We start from the raw sequence: 20,683 nt of genomic DNA, 5'->3' as shown, positions 1-20,683 counted from the left end.
TAACCTTCTCGCTTAACATGTAACCTGCCTCCGTGACCTGAAACATGCCCGCTTGCCTGCAACCTGCCTCGTGACCTGCAGCCTGCCCCCGTGGCCTGTTACCTACCCCCGTGACCTGCAACCTTGCCCCTTGACTTGCAACCTGCCCCTCATGACCTGTAACTTGCCGCCGTGACCTTCGACCTCGCCCCGTGATTTGCACCCTGCCTCGAAATCCTGCAACCCGTGCTCATGTCCCGCAATATGATCTGGTGGCACGTAATCTGACGCAGTGACCTGCATTGTGACCCAGCAGCCTGCAACCTGATCCTATGGCAACCCATTTAATTGACCTGCAATCAACACATTGACGCGCAACCTGACCCAGCAGCCTGCATCTTAACTTCGTGGTCTGCACCCGTACCGTGATCTGCAACCCGGCCTTGTAACCTGGCATGTTGCAAACGCGCCTGAAATTCTATCTGTCCTGGGCGGGTGCTTTGACCAGTGCCTGTCCCGCCAGTGTTGTGTCAGGAGGTCCAGCTGTCCTCTGCTGATGACCATAACTCGCTGGCCAACTGGCCTGAGATAGTAATTTGCATGTTTTTTTTTTTTTTTTTTACTGAGGAAACAGCTCCGACAATGAAACCACCCGTGACTGTAGTTGTGCTTACGGATACATTTAATCTCCGTTGATATCACTGTGCACGTTGTTTGCATTTGTCTGCAGTGTGTTGTACTAATTAGTAATTTCGTCAGATTAGTAGCTTAATGTCTGTTACCGCATGCTTAATGATGGTCATAATGCAACGTAGGAAACGACAAAGGTTTGCCTCCTGAGATTTATCTGGTGTTGTCAACGTGAAATAATTGCGTTCTCAGAAGGCAGAGCACCGGCACGCCAACTGCCGCGATACCTATGCCCTAGCCACTAAAGCGACGATAGAAGCAGCGAGGATCGCCGCTGCAGTTTTTCCGTTATGCGATAGCGAATGCGCTCGTCATCGACACGATGTTTACTCAATCTCTGAATGTTACGTTCCGTGATAGACGAAGTCCGATGTTGAAAATAAACCTGTTCCATTGTCCTATTTTGTTGGCATTCTCAGTCAGACGTCAGGGACTTCCGACCCGTTGGTACAATGACTAGCCCGAGGCAGCACATTGTGCGTGTATATGTGGGAGGGTGGGAGGGTAAGGGAGGAGGAACTACTGCTCTATGCACAAAAAGGGACCGATGCGTGCTCCAACGTGTTCGTCTGCAGTCGCTTAGTGAAGGCGACTGAGAACAACTGGCTGGAGCTCGGGCTTCCACAGTAAAAAGGCAAACCATGGGATCAAGTCCTCTGGGGGAAGCAGTGGGGAGTCATACAGTGGTGTGCCACAAGTCTCAGGGTAAATAGGATTTCTATAGAGCATTCTAAGCCGCATATGCAGGAAAAGGGGTACTGAGGGCATGTACTCCTTCATCAAAATGAGATGGGGCCTTCTCACTATCCAGCAAAGGATTTTGCTTATCTCAAATTGGGCCCCTGATGCCTAAAGGGGCCTCCTTATCCAGAGCAGAATGTGTTTAATTCAAGAAGAGGCCTCCAAATCTACGTCAAAGGTCTTGTTATAGCTAAACACAGCATCTTGATCCAGAGAACAGGGCATCTTGATTCAGAAAACAGGGCATCCCATATGATGCAGGAAAGAGATCTTCCATTCACAAAATGTGTCTACTGAACATAGAGGGTGCACCCCAAACCAGCAAAGGGCCTCCTTGTGTATAACAGGGCCTCAGGAGTCAGCAAAAATCCTCCTTAACACAACATTGCACATTCTGATGAGAGCATGGGCTACTATACTCACAAAGGTGGCCTCATATTCCAGAAAATGGCTTGCTAGGTGTAGTAAAGGGTATTTTAAACCTCCTCTATTTCTCTAATGCCCTGGCCTGCCCTTGTACACACTGTCACTATGGTCCAGATACCATAGTGACAGGATGTCAGTCAGGTTAGTGATGGGAGACAGCTGGAGCTCCTGACACTCCGGTGTCAGAATAAGTAGAAGGTATGATCTCTTCTGGGGGACAGCTCAAGCTTCGTACCCAACAAAACAGGCCAGGTTATGGAGTAATGCCACTTTTGGAGGACAGGCTAAGCTCAAGACGAAACAGTCACAAAACAGGTCACTGGCCACATAACTGATGGAAAACACACCAAACTCTGGGTCGCGGTACACAATAGCACAGTAGCAGAATAGGTGATGGAGCATGGTCACCAGTAGAGCACAGCTTGAGGTGGGGACCCTCTGCTACATGACATTGCACCATGTATGGTCATCGGTAGATGACAGCTGAAACTCAAGGCACAATGACATAACAGGTCACAGGGTGAGGCCACCACTGGCGGATGGTGACGCTCATAAACCACATCACAAGGCCAGGCTACCATTGGGGGATGTTGATGCCCATAACCCACATCACAAAGTCGGGCTACCAGTGGTGGATGGTGATGAACCACATCACAGGGCAGATGGCATGGTAAGATTATAGTTGAGGTCCCACCAAGGCATCTCACATAGCAGTGGCTAGACATTCCAAGTGCTAGGTCCCAGGGCAGGGGTGCATTTGAGGTATGTATATCATAACAACAAGACAGGTAACAGATCATTAACCTGCCGAAAACAGCGGGAGCTTTGGAAACCTCTGCACGTCCGCAGGTCTGCCTCCTTTACATCTGGAAAACAAAGCAACACAAGACCGCACCAGGCAACAACCAATTAAGGTATAGGTCTAGCCTGTCAGGGAACAGGGAATGTGAGCTTAATGTAGCTGGGGGTTCCCAGCAATAAGATATATCCCAGAACATCGCACCCACAGCGACCGCGGTAATACCAGCGATAATAACCCACAGAGTACGCCGAACCGAATGAATGTGGCCCTCAACCAACGTTCAACATTAAAGAAAACACCGTAAATCTTGTCCTGGCGACCTCGACGTTGGTAAGGTCTGTAACTTGTGTGATACAGCGTGCTGGTCCAAGTTTTTGTGTTGATCGTAATCGAGAGATCAATATTAGTATGCGGAGTTTGGAAATAATTGAAGAATTCCGCCATTTTTATTGTTTTTTTCATTTTGGTCTATCTCCGGTAATAGGACATACCGGTCCAAGATTTTATGCTCATTATGCTCAGGAAAACACGCTACATGCATTCGGAAAGTTTCAGTCTGGGAGTCTGGAAAATTTCAGTCTAAAGAGCTCGCTGGGTATCGAATATGAAGCCGAGTCAAGGATGAAGAAAATGTGATCCATGCCCCATATATACTGTAACTTATCAGCCTTGGCATTTGAAAAGCTGTAAGTTTTTTGATACAGCGTAGCGGTTCAAGACTTTGTGTTTATTGTTATCAGGAGGTCAACATCTACCAGCACACGGAGTTTAGAAATAATTGAAGCAGTCCGCCTTTTGTATTGTGATCCTTCTTATTGACCTCCAGTAAATATTGATCTCCAGTAAAAGGGCGCACCGGCCGATGTTTTGTGCTCATTGTGCTCAGGAGATTAAACTGCACTTGTGTGCAAAGCTTCAGGCCAATTTGAGGAGTCCGCCGAATCTCCTGCCTAGCCTCTAGCCTCTCGCCTCTCCGATGACCATCCAAGGAGAATCTCCGTTTGTGTTCATTTGATCCAGATTCTCCATCTCACATTCACGCGATCGCAAATAAGCGCAAAGGGATTCTAGATGCGCTATTACATCACCGCCATCTGGAGCTGAAAGCCTCGTGTGTCCAGCAGTGCAATCGCTAGTTATACTAAATGTGCTTTACTGTATCACTATTGTGGGCACAGCGGACACTGTGCAGATATGCGCTAGGAACGTACTTTTCGCCCAACGTGAACGAGACATTCAAAGTACGTTCATGTCAGTGCCATACGGGGGCAGATGGGCTGACTGCGCATGGGTTAGCCTATCGAGCACCCAGGTTGCGCGCATAGGCGCACGACCACTAAAGAGCCAGCAGGCAACCAGCAACCAACCGGCAACACTGCTACGATTTCCTTCCACAACGGGTGGTACTGATTATTGTGCAGGGTCAAGTCATCTCGTGCATGAGAAACTGCGTCTCAGTTCATGGCCAGGGGTCTGCTGATAGTGACAAAACGGCTGAAATTAGTTCACTCCACCGCCAGAGCCGTGGCTAGTCTCCGAAAGTGTGGCCACGTGCCTCCCGCGCGGTTTGACCCGCACGTCACCACGCCTCGCCAAGCGAATGAAGCGCAAATGGCTGCCGCTGCACATAAAGCCGGTGAGTGAGGTGGTGCTGCTGATATTGCCTGTTTATTCAAACACACGCCGACGCGCGGAACCGCCACCGTTCCGCCTGCGGGGGTTAGAACTGCGCCACCTGGTGGTGCGCGGCGGCAGGACGGCAGTCCCTCGCTTACCGAGCGGGCTGTCTTCCGAGTCCTGAACCAGCTGCAGGTGGATGTGAGACGACTGGATCGGACAAGTTTAAAGTGCGCTGCCAGGTCATTCTTTGTTCAATAGGGCTGTCTGATGCCGTTTCTGTGTGCATGTGGTGACATGCGTGCAACTGCAGCGTATTGACGCCTCTCTCTCAGAGCCAGTGAACGGATGGAATGATAGATTAAAAAGGCTGGCTTTAGTCCAGTGCATTCCATGCAGTCACTGCCAAACGCGACGTACCTTGACCAGCCTGGTCTGCACTCCAACTAGAACACTGTACCAAAAGCACTAAACTTCTAGGTGCATGGAAGAATGCTAACGCAGGTTATTAAAAAAATATAAAAAATGGAATAGTGACATAGAGTATCCAGTGGATCATGAGGTGGGAACCGAATATGTCAATGGCTGGCGTTTGAACGCTCCTTCACAAACATCACTGCAGGAAAATCAACACTGAATAGGACAACATGAACGACATGCCGTTTCACAATGCGAAGCGATTTTAGCAATTAACTACGTTTATCTGAAAATCAGTTTGAATTATCAATCAAAGCAAGGTAGCAGCTTATCTAACGAATTATGAAGCAAAAACGAGCATAATGAGGTCAGCCCATCAAACACCTTAGGGAACTGCACAGGCGGCGGGGTCGTGTGCGTACCACAGTATATAGATGGCAGCACAGGCTGATCGGATACTTTCCGAAGAATTTCCTGACGGGGCATATTAAACAATCAGCATACTGAGCTGCAAGCATGGTGGAGAAAGGCTGGTATCCGTCAGTGATGACTTCAACCCGAAACAGTGAAAAAGTTACATAGCCTGCAAAAGGTGCTTAAAATTTCCAGGGCTCTATGAATCGCTGGCCAGCAGACCCCAGAGGCTTGCCGGGCTCAGGAGACAGGTTTGCCTGAGATCAAAGATCGCTGCGCCCTTTACATGTGTAAGATATCCGTAGGGCGTGGAAGTGAGCCAATCGCGTTCAAGGGAAAATCCCGCCTTATTTTGTACTTGTCACTTTTTGTACGTCAGACGCGTACAATTTGATCAACAATACCAGTTTGCTCCAAATCCTGCTGAAAAGCTCAGAATTTCGAATTGGAGTAGCCGACCCTGCGGGAGAAAGCCCATTTGACTCGCTGCTTACCACTTTGAAAGTAATACACCTAATTTCCTTGCTTTTCAAACGTGTGTGTTCTGCAGTGTTTGCACCACCGTAATGTGTCAAAACGTTTATGTAAAAAATGGTACGAAAGCTTAAAACAACCTGTTCAGACAAAAACGCATGCAAAGGTGGAGCTATTATCATACGAATTCAACGGAACATTCAACAAACAACAAAAATGGCTTTCATTTCTACCCTGTACATGTACCCTGTACATTTCTACACGGCGTGTACCACACTGCCTTTTTCGAGGCGCACTTTGGCTTTAGAAATGGGACTATCACAAGGTCCGCGTGACGCACTGGTTCAAACTTCGGCCAATGACCTTCTCGGTAACAGGCCCTTGGCCGCTGGGCCAATGGCAAACGTCGTTTTATTTGCATTAATAGAGGCGCACACGTTAAATGTGACGAAAACGTTGGTGGCAACTGCATGTAAGAAGCGTAGTGCTGTTACCAAGCGTAGGCTCGAAACTACGTACAACTGCTATCCTCACGACGTCTTAACGATGCTGCAGTGGCACTACCCAGTGGTTTATTGGACGCAACTAGTCCCGAGGTTTCACTAGAGTATGTTTTGAAATATACTATAAGGCGCCCTTAAACACGGCATTCACCGGGGGGGGGGGGGGGTACATTTGCCCGCTGTCCATAAGTCACGATAATTAAAAATCGCTGCGAAATTCTTAGTAGCGGCCACGTCATAGGTTGTACACGTTGTGCTAAAATTGCAGCTGTGAGACCATGATAGATCAGGCGTGATAAATGTCAGAGTGCTGCCATATTTGCAGTTTTTGCGGGAGCGCATGGCCGTAGACAAATTGACGCAGAAGCCGAACGAACGAACGCAATTTATATCTGTTCACGGGACATGTGAGCCAACTAGCCCATTATTCATAGGCCTTGTCACTACGTTGCTTCAATATTGCACGACGAAATCTGGGCATACCAAATAACACAAATATAGATAAAAAGTAAACTTAACATTTGGAAAATGCCTGTACCATGTTTCAAGCAATTATCTGGAACAATGACTGAGTTATGGCTTGAAACGTATCACAGCGCATGTTGCCCGTGCTCAAATGGACCCGAGCCCGCGGCGGCGGGTAGCGGGCGGCGGGGCGCAGGTCTGCCGCAGCGGCGCAGAGACGGGGTGGCGGAAGCCGTTTATCAGTTCAACACGCCAACCGACGAACACGTGACTGGTGGCGGTGTTGAAGGGTATCGGCTTGCGTTGTCGGCAGGACTAAACCGTCGAAAACAACGCAAAAATCGATCCAACCGCTTATTAGCGACCGAGGCCATTCATCTGACCTTAGCCTTAGACGGTCTATGAACAATTGACAGCTGTTGCTCACGTGTCTGGCACCCGTAATTATGGCTAAGCTCTTCCACTTCTCGTTTAGATGGTTCAAATAAGACATACATTAATAGAACAAAAGACATATACACCAAGGCTTCGGTCTCATTTGCACGGCACGTGACCTTGGCTCCAGGCCTGGTACAGCACGCGTCACAGTGGATACCGTCCCTTGTAACACCCTTGATCAGGCGCTTTTGTAATTTGTTTTTGACCTGTGACCTTAAGACACACAACACCTAAGTTTGTCGTGAGGCCTGAAACCGCACGAAACGGCGCTATTGATTGCAATAGGATTTTTTAAATATTCAGCCCAGCCATTCTTGAGATAAGCTTTGGGGGGGGGGGGGGGGCAAACCTGCACCTTCCGGTCAATGGTGTGTCGCTGAGGAGCCTGATCGCCAGGTTAAGAACAAGTGCCGTGCTAGTCTAAAAGATCCGGACGGTACCTACAGCAGCACAGCAGCGGTATTGTCGATGGCTTCTACTCGTACCTAACCATGGCTGCATGCGTTTAAAGTGAGGGCATATTTGAGAAAACTTAAAAAAACAAGATTCTTTAACCATCATTTCATTCACTCTAGCTCATCCCAAATGTGAAAAATGAAATGGATCTGTCACCTACGAGTGAAGGGGAATTAGTTCCTCACATAAAGAAGTTCGGAGCTGGATTTAACAATATGAATATTTAAAAAAATATTCACGTTCTTTTATTGGGTAATGCTGCAAGGAATTATAGATCTTTCTTACAGCTGCTTATCGGGAGTATTTCCAGAACTTTTCAAAAAAGCTGTGATCAAACCAGTATTTAAAATTGTGGACTTTCGACTTATAAATAATTATAGACCCATTTCTGTTCTGCCGTCTATTTCCAAAATTCTCGAGAAACTTAGATATAATAGACTCATTTTTCATCTAAGCCCAGTTCACCCAATTCACCGAAATCAGTTTGGTTTTCAGAACAGCAAAAGTACCTACGTGCCAATTCTTCTTCCTCAGGGTGGTATCGGTAAGGCTTTTGAAAACGGAGAATATGTGCTGAGTTTGCATTTAGATTTGCAAAAAGCATTTGATATTGCTAACATAAGCCTTTTACGTAAAACTCACAAATATGTTATTCGACAAACATCTTATGAAATCCTTTTTTACCATTTCTCTGGCCGAGCTCAATATCCCAAAATCAGGAACTATCTATCATCGTTAAAAAACGTAACAATGAGTGGTCCCCAGTTATCAATTCTGGGATAAATACTGTTCATAACGCACATAAATGTCTTGTCCAAATTACGCAGCGACATGATGCGCCTTGCGTACGCCGATGACACCGCAATTATTATAAAAAATGAAAATATTATGAATCTTTAAGACATAAATGCACCTTTGCTTCTAATGACTTCCTGGTTTAGTGCCAATTTTGCTCACTCTATGTATCAAAAACATTAACACAGTATTACGTTACCCTTTCGTCGCAGTTACAGCTAAATGTGCAAATTAACGATTCACCTATTCAAGGGAAAGAAAATCAAATGCCTTGGTGTGCTGGTTGACAAATCTCTTAGATTTACGCCTCACATTAATTTCGTTTAAACCATACCAAATGAAAATTTTGGGATAATGATTAAACGCTTCATTGATGAAACAACGGCACAACTGCTCTTTACCACTATCGGATATTGTCACTTCCCAACTGGTAATTGTGGGGCACAAACGTCTAACTTCACAGCTTCCCGTGTGATTTGACGCAATATAAAACTTGACGAATCAATGAAATGCGTTTGAGGCAAGTAAAACATTTAGATCAACTATTCTCTGATCGCAATTATAGGTTATTTACAGCACATTGCTTTGGCCCTAAGCCGTGGAACAATATAATTACTTCATATTTCCCAAGAATAGCTGATATGCCTGGATCACAGAACCATCGTTAGGAACATATTTTTTCAGCAGGCATTTGGGAACACACCTACATGTAACCAACATGTTTTGAAGGCATCGCAATTTTTTGTCCGGTAGGTACGCAGCTCACTCCATACTCAACCTCCTTCATGGTCCATAATCACATTCTGATATAGCGATATTCATAGACTTATACCGAAATTCATGGCACTGATTCTGGTTGTTCAGGAGTTTTCTCAGCAACCAGCTCCGCTTAGCTGGGTGTACTCTCTGCAGATCCTGCTCAAAACCTGCATAAAAATAACCAGGTAATTGCCCTCCGACCTGTAAGACTGATAATCCTTACCAACACTGTCAGTAAGCGGTAGTCGTTTGTTGGGTGGTTCTAGCGGGCTGTTATTAGCTGACTTTGGTTATTACTGCTTTAAGCCTTTCCGTGAATGATTTGCCCTTGCCTATTACAAAGCACGATTCCTGCCGGGTCTGCACCACCTCTTTGTTTGCCTCTTAATGTTTGTTTATTCTTCTTAGCTGCGAGTGCCGCGACTTTATTTCAGGTTTTCTGGTATCAACGTAAAGTTCATTGCGTCACTGGGATAAAGGGAGAGGCACTCGTGGTTACCTGTTCTTGGGTAACGGTATAAAGAATGAGGTCACTGACCGGAAATGGTCACCTGTGACCTTTGGCTTGGAACAGGTATCTATGGTTAAGGTGTTTTTTTAAAATTTGTAACCAAGCTAATTCACACACAGGCCACGCCGTATTGAGAAGTTGTTGCTTCCGGTTTTCTTCTTTTTTAGGCTCAAGGGTCGAATTTGTCCTTCCCACCGAGTGCATTGCATTCCACCGGCCACCCGCGCGCGTGATAAATTGTTGCGCTTCCGGGGCATAGGTTGTTGATATGCGTGTCGATTTTAATTTCGTGTTGGGTACATTCATCTCGGCATCGCAATGTATTGGCAATCTAGCCTGCAAATCAAGTTTAACTTAGATAAGTAAGGCCGCGCATTGTTAAATGGAAACATTTTCTGGTATACACGCCGATGCACTTCTCCCATGCGGCCTAAATGTTTGATTTAAGCCCGAATCGACGAATTCCCAGGAAATGGTACGAGAACACGGCTCATCATGTTGAAATATAATGGCCACAAGATTCCACATGAAACTCCGTTCTTCCCGTATTTTTTCCCAACAAATGTAGTGCAAGTGCATGTGTAGATATGCGTTTATGCAGTACCAACGTTATTATTAATGATAGCATGCATTTAGCCGAGTTTCAATATGCATAGGTGGTTTCTAGGTCACAGGGGATATGTTTGGACAACATTGTCATGTGGTACTTGAGAGACATCGCATTTCTACGAACCCGTTGGCCGCGACGCTCGCAAAAACTGTATTGCTGCAAAGACACACCAACCGTCATTGCTGAGCCCCAACCTTGGTAGAACGCTTGAGTTATACAGACCACATTCGTGACCTAGCGAAACGGGTGGTCGAAGTTTCACCTTCCAGAGCAAGTGTTCACATATGGCTTGCCAAAGAGGGCCGCTTGGCCACTGGCTTGACTGTGTCAGCCAGGGCACGTGGTTGCCGAGATTCGTGCAATGCATGGCAAGGTAAAGGTCCTTTCGTGCTATTTTGACAAGAGGCCAAGGCAGAATGTGTCCGCTGAACCGTCATTACAATAATGAGATGGTGATTCCGAGTGCGAGCAGTACACTCGGCCTGCCATGCACATGCAGTCACACCGGTCCGGATCCTCACTGCACCCAGACTGCACTCGGCCGGCCAGTCACACCGGTCCGGCTCCGAACTACAACCCAGACTGCGATCCGGCTCCTCATCGCACCCCAGACTGCACTCGGCCGGTCAGTCACACCGGTCCGGCTCCCAACCGCAGCCCAGACTGCGGTCCGGCTCCTCACCGCACCCCAAACTGCAGTCGGCCGGCCAATCACACCGGTCCGGCTCCTCACCGCACCCCAGACTGCACTCTGCCGGCCATTCACACCGGTCTGACTCCTAACCGCAGCCCAGACTGCGGTCCGGCTCCTCACCGCACCCCAGACTGTGGTCCGGCCTCTCACCGCACCCCAGACTGCACTCGGCCGGCCAGTCACACCAGTCCGGCTCCTAACTGCACCCCAGACTGCGGTCGGCCCGCCCGATGCATGCCATCAGATGTGAGTTCATTTTTCAGCTTTAGATGAGCCGTTTGCGACAAGGCATTTTTAGTTGGTACCGCAAAGTACTTTTTCGCTCGACGCCTGTTCTCGTCCGTCGCGACTGGATGCCCCGGAGCCCTGTCGGCCCTTGAGCCCCGTCGGCACCTTCGGCCCCTGAGAGGCAGCCGTCTTCCGTGCACCGGCGCCTCCCTCAGCGCCGGTAAACAGCCGACACAATCATTTCACTTGGTCGCTCGTGAAATCGAGGAAAGTAAAACTGTATGCATGACATGCCGCGCCGCCACCGTATTAATGGCGCCGTCGCTGGAAAAACAGCGACCGACGGCGGAAGAAGCGGCGGCGGCCGCCGCTGCCACGGCCGCCTCGGCCACGGCATGAAAAATTCACCGCCGGGCGCGATGGGTAGCCCATCACCCGATGCGGGGCATTGTTTATTCGCCTGCGGAAGTGCTGCGCTCGGCGAGCGCCACGTTTGCCGACAATCGACCTGAGAGGGGAGGGGGAGGAGCGGGTGATCGCTCACTGGGGGTGGTCGCTCCGATACAAAAGTTGGAGGGGCTCGACTGGTGGGAGGCGGCTGAAGAACCTCTGAGGATGAGATGAACGCGTGATGTGACTGTGATGTGTGAACAGGTGAACTGTGATGTGTGGTAATCCTGCGACGAACTATTTGTGCGGTCGTCATTTAGTGATCACGAAGCATGTTCCGGCCGCCCCAGTCGCCGAAGTTCGCATGCCTGCAGTACTAGCTTATCAGTCGAGGAGGCTGAGCAGGAGTTCCATGTTCAATGATTTCCAGAAAAGTTACATAGAAACCCAGCGCTGCGGATTTGAGTTATTTCATGTCCAAAGCTGATAGGAATTGTCAAACAGCTGGGTTGATTGGGCTCATGATTGAGATGGGGAGGGGGGAGGGAGGGCTTGAAGCACGTTCATAACATCGCTGCTTGCCGGTCACTGGAGCGTGTGTCCCGAAGCGAAAGACTAGGTTCGACAGCGGGAGCCCGGAGCTGAAACCAGACCCAATTCACATGAACACTGGCACCCACGGGCTTAGGATCACTTCTGGCACTCGCTGTGGGCTGCGATGGAGTTCGGTGGAAGTGGAGCGGTGGAGGTGGAGGTGGAGCGATGGAGGTGGTGGTGGCGGGGGTGGGGGAGTGGAGGTGCAGGTGGAGCGGTGGAGGTGGAGGTTGAGCCAGCGGTAGCATTCGGTGGGGGTGGAGCGTTGGAGGTGGGGGTGGGGCTAACGTTGGAGTTTGGTGGGGGTGGAGGTGGAGCGGTGAAGGTGGAGGTGAAGCTAACGGCGAAGTTCGGCCCGCCGCAGTTCAGAGTCCAAGTCTGATCAGAAACGGTGCGGTTTCTGAGCCTTTCGAACAGCGGGACCTCCTCACGTGCTACATTGTCGAACGGCATTTATTGTGACATTTGATTTTCACTTGACCCCGCATTGCTCACCCTCCACCAACAACAGCAGCGCGAGTCCACTGACACACCCTGTTAGGACTTGTCTCACTTTGGGGGGGGGGGGGGGAGGGAGGGAGAAAGGCAATATCTAGCAGACCAATGCTGTTTGATTGTCGCTCGACCTCGACTAAAAGCGTCCGTGTTGCTTCATGATTTGCATGAAGTTGTTGATGCTGTTGATGCCCATCCCGGTGGCTCAGTTGGTTAGAGCGCCTCCCTTCCGATCCACCCACCCGTGGAGGGTTGGGTTCGAGTCGCTTTAACGTGCCCGCTCAGGGCGCAGGCTCCCTTGACGAGTGTGGCCTGCGGCCGGTGGCAGCGGTCGCGCTGAAGGTCAGCTGATGTCAGAAGGCAGGACGGACCGTGCCGGGCATAGCGGCACGCTGAGCTTTCGCCACCAAATTCTGCCGTTGACATGCAACTGAGCGATCGGGTGGTAGGGGTTACACACAACAAGCATTGCTTAGCGTGAGCTCAGATCCCCGAAATCCATGCATCCAAAGGGTTCGGATTAAATCTTTAAAAAAGTTTGTTGCATAAATATTGACACTCAAATGAAGCACATCTGGTGCCCGAACCGTGCATGAAGAGGACCTCAAATATACCTCAAATAATAAAAAGTAAAACTTGCTGAAGGTTCATCGCTAGTTTTGACGCAGCTACGCCATCACACTAGCGCACAGTAGGGGCACAGTGATATCAGGTTACTCCCAGTGCCCCGAGTCTGCACGTGCGACCTAGTCTTCACAGAGGCGCGGACCCTAGCCGAGCTGTGGGCACATCGCGCACCAGCACAGATGATTCTGGCTTCTGTACTGATCACGAATTATCAAATCGCTTCCCTCACCGCCGTGCTAAACTGCTGCTGACCACTATATCAGCGTCGATTTTTTTGCCGTATATATGTGTATCACAAATGGCTTATCTGAGGTACCGCATGCCTACATGCATGTTTCTGTCACATGTGTCGTGCCCGTCACCCGCGCGCAAAAGAGGTGCCACTTTTGAGTCCGCAGGCCCGCAACATGCCGGCTTGAAAAGCCAGCAACGAGGAAGCGGCACATTTGATGTTTAGGTTTCCCAGGCGCCAGGCATACTCTTTCATAAATAAATCTGCCATGGTACATCCAATGGCAATTAAGGCTAAACACTTAATAAAATACAAAGCACATCATGAAAACACAATGCCTGACAAAGCTGATAGGGCCAAGTGCTCATGTCATGCTCAAGTAACAAACGCCACCCAACAGGTTCTGCTTGGATTGAATGGAAAGAGACCCGGCATTGGAGTCAAAACACGCGCCAATGTCCGCGAAATCCAAAACACCTTGTCGCCGAACCCGTCTCCTGTAACCCAGAACTTATCTGCAGAATACGTAACCTAGATGAAGCAGATACGCCTGCTGAATGCATACCAAGTGTTGTGGATTCGCCCAGTTTCACCCACGGTTCGTTTAGCCACCAGGACAGTGGCACACCATGCCGCAGCATCGAAGGACAATTGCGGCGCACATCGGTCGGCCTTGGCGTAGCCAAGAGCACGACCATGGCTGGTCGACGTTGCCAACTGCTTGCGAAACTTGGACACATGTATGCAAGGCATCGATGCAATTTTTTATCTTGCGTTGTCCGCGTGAAACAAGTGCATGGAAACGCGTTGGCATACATGTGTTTATGTGAAATCAGATGTCTTTGCCACGTATCTTATTACGTTATTATGGGCGAGCGACGCAACGAAATAATGAATAACTCAAAGGCATGCTTATATCAGGTTTGGTGAACGCATTATTTACTTTGTTCAAAGTTAAAGCACGCTGTCGTCGCACCAGCATGCGTAAGGTGCCTAAACAGTCATATCGCAGTCAGGATCATCTCGAGGCGCGGGATCGAGATGAGAGAGCGAGATACGAAACGCGCAGATAAGAAAGCAAACCCAACGCATCTGTCCAGTTCCGGCACCATCGCCTCCTCAGCCCATGGCGCCCGCTCGCTGACTCTGCAGTCTGCTGGCGTTGGCGTCCGGTCGCGCCCGGGGGGAGGGGGGGGGGGGGGGCTCAGAACTCCGCCGGCTGGATGACGCCATCGCTCAGCGGCAGCCGTTCCTGGGACCGCGGCGCCTGTTCCGGGCACCGCCCCCTCGTTCGGCGGCCGGCGGCAGCGCTGCTCCCGTGGAGATCTGTTGCTTCGTCAACGGCGCCTTAACCGATGGTTTACTGCGGCCGTTCGGGGCCGGCCCCCCGGCGCTGCCCCCGCTGCAGCTGCGGCGTCGGGCCGGCGGCGGGGTCGGCGCCCCACCGTCAGACGTGCGTCATCCGGAGGGGGAGGGGAGACTGACGTCATCGGCTGACGGGGCGGGGCAGGACGGGCCCCGGTGGACTGACCGACGCTGACTGCGTGATGTGGCGCCGCTTCGTGTTCAGACTTCACGTTGCGATCTCCTATGGATTGTAGCACTCCTTTGCGTTGTGCTGAGAATCTCGTTCAGGTATTTGTTACAAGCTCTGCTCTCTTTGGCCTTTGTCCACTCGCCCATTTGCCTCCCTCATATCAGTCTTCTTCACTGGCTCTTTCTGTGACCGTTGCTCCTCTTAACCGATATTACCGTCACGAGATTTACAACCCCTAACTTGTCTCTCTCTCTCTCTCGTCTTCTCTCTCTCTCTTCTCTCTCTCTCCTTCTCTCCTCTCTCCTCTCTCTCTCTCTTCTCTCTCTCTCTCTCTCTCCTCTCTCTCTCTCTCTCTCTCCTCTCTCTCTCTCTCTCTCTCTCTCCTCTCTCTTCTCTCTCTCTCTCTCTCTCTCTCTCTCTCTCTCTCTCTCTCTCTCTCTCTCTCTCTCTCTCTCTCTCTCTCTCTCTCTATCTCCCTTTTGCATCAACTTAACTTTATCAACATGGCTGCTTAAATGACACATATGATTGATGTCCAATCAGCCATGAGTAAAAGTCACAAAACAAGACGTGACCCCACGACCTGTTGCACGTCTGTTGTCAAAGCCTCGGATCAATTGAACCTTCAATGTTGAGTGTTGATTGGTCGTAGCAAACAGCCTATCCCGTCCTATCATCACTCCATCAGTCGGTACATCCGTCCAATCTAGGCTACCCGTTTCATATCTACACATTGCGTCCGTCCACGCGACGCGCACTCTTACTCCACCGCCACCCGCGCTCACCTTCACGCCGTGCGTCCGTTCCTCATAACCGACTCTGCGATCTGCTGGCGTCGGCGCCCGGCCGCGTCCGATCGCCGATGCCAGCATGCTGTTGGATGAGATGGATGCTGCTTGATCGTCGCTCGACCTCGACCCAAGCGTCCGTGCTGCTTTTTACTGTGCATGAAGCTTGTGCCATGAATATTGACGCTCGAAGAAAACACACCTGGTGCTCGAGCAGTGCATGAAGACGACCTGTACGTTATGTAGAGGCCTTCCTCATGCAAGACCTCTACATTATGTAGAGGTCTTCTTCATGCACCTTCTTCTTCAAGAACTCTACGTCGCTGGCGCGGGTATAAGCACATGCTTGCCACTACACAGAGGCGTGCCGTTGGTCCAGCCGGACTTCACCAGTCTACCCGTCAGAGACAACGCTGGACAGCCTCAGGCGCCTACCCCACACAGGGTGAGGCATGGGTCCGGCCCTGCAACACGACTGGTGGTGCCGCACGACTCAGGGGTATCATGCAAGCCCGCTAACAAGCACCGGGTTCGATAACTGACGTGGGTTCACTGCTTAAAAGTGCGAGCTGGCTACTAACGTACGTGGGCTAGCTTCTAACTAACATGCGATGGCTACTAACGTCGGCTGGCCAATAACTAAAGTGGTCTGGCTACTAACTAGCGTGGGCAGGCTACTAACTAACGTGGGCAGGCTACTAACTAACGTGAGCTGGCTATTAACTATCGTGGGCTGGCAGCTGCAGTACGTCACGTCCCACCCTCTCCTCCAAAGCACGGATCGAAAGCGACGAGTGTGGGTACGGCTCGAGTGTGAACGGGGAGATCAAACCTAATCAATCAAGCCCCGCCAATCGCACCGACGCTGGTGGGATGACTGACCGCCTCCACACCAGATGGCCAGCGTACCTCCAGAGTGGACCTTCATCGGGCCTGCTGCTTCTAACAGCAAAAAAACCTGCTACAGATCCCTACCGGGCTCTGGCAGGCCCCTGAGCTGACCTCTTGCGTCCTCTAGCACCCCTCTCGCCGGATTCTGGCTGGAATGTAATCTGCGATCTGGTGGATGTGTCGCAGATATGGGGCGGGTCTCTGGTGGCTTCTGGTGGGCCCCAGGTAACTATCTGGCGAGCATCTGGTGACCATCCGACGGACCTCTGGTGACTATCCGGCGGCCCTCTGCTGACCATCTGGTGGGCCCCTGGGCAATGTCTGGCGGGCCTCTGGTAACTTCTGACAGGTCTCTGGTGATATCTGGTGGGTATCTAGTGGCTAATTGGCGGGTCTCTGGTGGCTATCTGGCGGGTCTATGGTGGCTGTGTGGTGGATCTCTGGTAACTATCTGGCGGGTCTCTGGTAACCATTTGGCGGGTCTCTGGTGACTGGCGGGTATCTAGTGGCTACCTGGCTGGTCTCTGGCGGCAATCTGGCGGGTCTCTGGAAACTATCTGGCGGGCCTCTGGCGGACATCTGGCGGGCTTCTGGCAGCAATCTAGCGAGCCTCTGGTGGTTATCTGGCGGGCCTCTGGCGGATATCTGACGGGCCTCTAGCCTTCCGCCGGCCATTGTGCGGGGCCCGGACGTCGCTGGCGCGGATCTGTTGCAGCCGCCGGCCGGGTCCGGGACGTCCCGCTTCCGGTGCTGGGAGCCATCGACGGTGCGTCGACTTCCAGCGAGGCGGCGGCCGGGCGGCGTCGGCGCCGACGAGAGGCCACCCCGGCGAGGGCGAGATGCGCCCTTGGCAGGGAAGGGCGCAGGGAGCTCAACACGCAACACCGCTGGCAGGTTGCCAGCATGGGTGATGCCTCGTGAAGTTCATGTCGGGGGACGTATTTTGAAGAAAAGCATCGGGGATTTCAAACCGTCTTTTTAGCCACTTGGCAGCATTTCAGACCAATGAGAAATGTGCTACCAATGTTCCGCTCGCAAATGATGTGACAGTTTGTGCTGTATGACATGTCTGCTGAACATCAATAATCACCATCCGGAGGACTCATATCGCGGTTTCAGCGCGGGCAACAGACAGCAGTGCAGAGCACTGGCTGGAATCCTATGGGGGGGGGGGGGGGGGCTGACCCGTGTGGGTTAGATGCGTTTTACTCAAACACGCGACGCGTCAAGTTTTCACACTTGCACACCTACATAAAGCAGACAATGCTAGGTACCAATGGTGCAGTGGTTATGCTGCGCGCGTGAGAAGTCAGAGGCACGGGGTTTGATTGCAACGGCGCAATGACAGTCAAACCATGTTGGATTTTGTGCAGGGGCGGATTCAGGATTTCATCAAGGAGGGCATGCAACATTGTGGGACCCTCTAGAGTTTAGGGCCTCTCCACAAAATATATGCCCGCATTCCGGCCATTGGATTTTGAGATTAACAGTGTGTAAATATATAGCAAATACGGGTGGTCATGTTACTGTGCCCAGTCCTATAAAGCTAGGCGTGCTATGTATGCACATACATGGAGCTCATTCATTGTCTCCATGTCATGCTAAGTCCTATGAATCTGTAGGCTAAATGGCTCGGAAAAATCAGCAGAATTAACTCGAGTTGACAGCTAACTACCACCAAAACCGAGCCGGAACCTGGTTCCTAGCTTGCTTGCGGCTAGCCGGCTGAACAAAGTAATCAGCCGATCGCTGGTGACGCAGAATTTTCCTTCGTTGCAAAGGAGTGCAAAATATGCTGACATTAAAAATGTATCAACAACGTGATGCACGAGCATAATAAGTGTCACACACTCAATAGCCAAGGAAATGACACATACGACGCCGGTGACACGTACAATTACGTTCGCCTGTTACGCGTAAAAAATTCATCGGTGCATTTCCGACTGCTGCTCTGAGGCTAAGGCACTAAGGCCAATAAGGACGTGAACTGAGCGGTCGTGGGTGCCGCATATGGCCAGCAAGGGGAATCCCGTCAACAAGCATAGGGCCCCAGAGCAGGCGCAAAGAACCCAAGACCGACGTGGTGGGCCGCTGAACCACCGGTGGCGCCCCGACAGGCTGACATATAAGGCTCTGGCCAGAGCATAGGATCCTCTGAGCAAAGACGAACTATCCAAGAATTAAGAATTGACCGTGAATTAATACACCTGCGCGATGCAGAGTGCCCGGGCAGGTTAACAGAAAGAGCCCAGTAGGAATGAAAAGTCTCGAGTGTCTCGATGCCTTACCTTATATGAGCCCTAGCAATGGCGCAAGGCCCCCCCAGCAAGTGAAAAGAACCCGAGACTAATATGAAGGGCCCCTGCACAACTGAGTGTACCCTGGAATATGGGGCCCCGGAAAAGGCGTATAGAGCCTTTCGGGCGCATGAGAAGAAAGCGTGGAGTTAAACCTGGTCGATCGAGAGTGACCAGGCATGTGAGCAGATGGTTTCCCAACAGCAGATAATGTCCCAACAGCAGATAGTGTCCCAACAACAGCGTTGGTAGCGATTAGATTTACCCGGCAAGTGAACATATGGGGCCGAGGCAGTAGCACAGGGCCTCTGGACAGCGTGATGGGCCCCAAATTTTCCCTCCAATCAACACCCTCTCAGTCAGAGAAGGATTAACTTTGTCTGGTTATTAACTTTTCTTTTGCTTGCAACCGTTCTTAGAAATCTGTGGGCCCAAAAATGTCCAATTTTATGTTGTTTTTCTTTGGTGTGGGAGAAATTTGCGTCCGTTCAGTCGGTTATGGGCCGTTTAGGAGCCTATGGGTCCCCTCGGCATGTTCCATGAGGGCATGGTCCTGCGCCTTCCCCTCTGTATCCGCTACCGGCCCGAGCAGCTTAATAGATGGGGCTCACCAAGAACATAGGGCCATCCATTCAAATACGAGGTACCCAAGACACAGCATAGAGGGCCCGGAATAATCAAGTTTGCCCGAGCAGGCGAAAAAGTAAGGCCCCGTCAAGAGCGCAAGATGGCTCCCGACAGGAGCGTTGGGCCTTAAATTCAAACTCCAACACCCAATGCACAGGGCCCCGGAACAATCCAGCATGACCAAAGAGGCGAGCAGAGGGGCTCCGACAAGTGTTCAAGGCCTTCAACTCAAAGAGGAAGTACCCAAGACACAATGTAAAGGGCCCTCGAACAAGCGAGTGTTCCCGAGCAGGTTATCAGACAGACCCCCGGCAAAGCGTAGTGGCCGATTCAAATAAAATACCTATGACCCACAGTGGACGGCCCCCGAAAGATCAAGTGCACCCGAGCAGGCAATCAGGTGGTCCTCGATAGGACCGTAGGGCCAATCCAGTGTGCCCGAGCAGGTTAACAGATGGGGCCCGACAGCTGTGAAGAGCCCTCCATTTAAATATCAAGACCCAATTTGAAGGGCCCCGAATGACTGGGTGTGCCCAAGCAGGTTAGCAGATGGGTCCCCGACAAGAGCGTAGGGTCCTAAGCAAGCGATAGAAAATTGGAAGCGCCCAGGACCAATGTAGGGGGCCCATGAGCATATCGCGAGTGTGTTGGTAGGAGAACTTAGACCAACATAAAGGGCCCCCAAGCAACCGGGAATATCCGGCAGGTTAACATATGGGACCCCGGCTGTAGCTTACAGAGCCTGTCTGGCGAATGTAAAGAATCCACGGAAGGCTCCTGGTTGACAAGAGCGCCCCGGCACGCCAGCAGGAAGGACCCAGCAACAGCGCGGGGCCTTCCGATCAAATGCAAAGAAGTCAAGGGCAGCGAGGAGGTCTCTTTAACGATCGGAATGACCCTGGATGTGAGTATATGGGTCCCCCAGAAACAGCACAGGGTCCCTGGATAGCGTGAGGAGGTTTTAAGTTCCCAATTAACAACTTCGATCGTTGGAAGCAATCTGTCTTCTTGTGGGTCCTTCACTTTCACTTGCGGCTGTTCTTGGTCACCTGCCAGCCTAAAGACGTCCAATTTTGTTGCGCTTTGTGTTAAAAAACTGCACCTGTTCGGCCGACTTTGAGCTCCTTCGGAACCTATAGCCCCTTCGAATCCATGCCCCCCTGGCCCCTTAGAGGCCCGGGGGAGG

This window comes from Pollicipes pollicipes, unplaced genomic scaffold (genome assembly GCF_011947565.3).
Source record: "Pollicipes pollicipes isolate AB1234 unplaced genomic scaffold, Ppol_2.1 Scaffold_4740;HRSCAF=5597_pilon_pilon_pilon, whole genome shotgun sequence".
In the NCBI taxonomy this organism is placed as follows: Eukaryota; Metazoa; Arthropoda; class Thecostraca; order Pollicipedomorpha; family Pollicipedidae; genus Pollicipes; species Pollicipes pollicipes.
Note: the sequence above shows the minus strand (reverse complement) of the source record.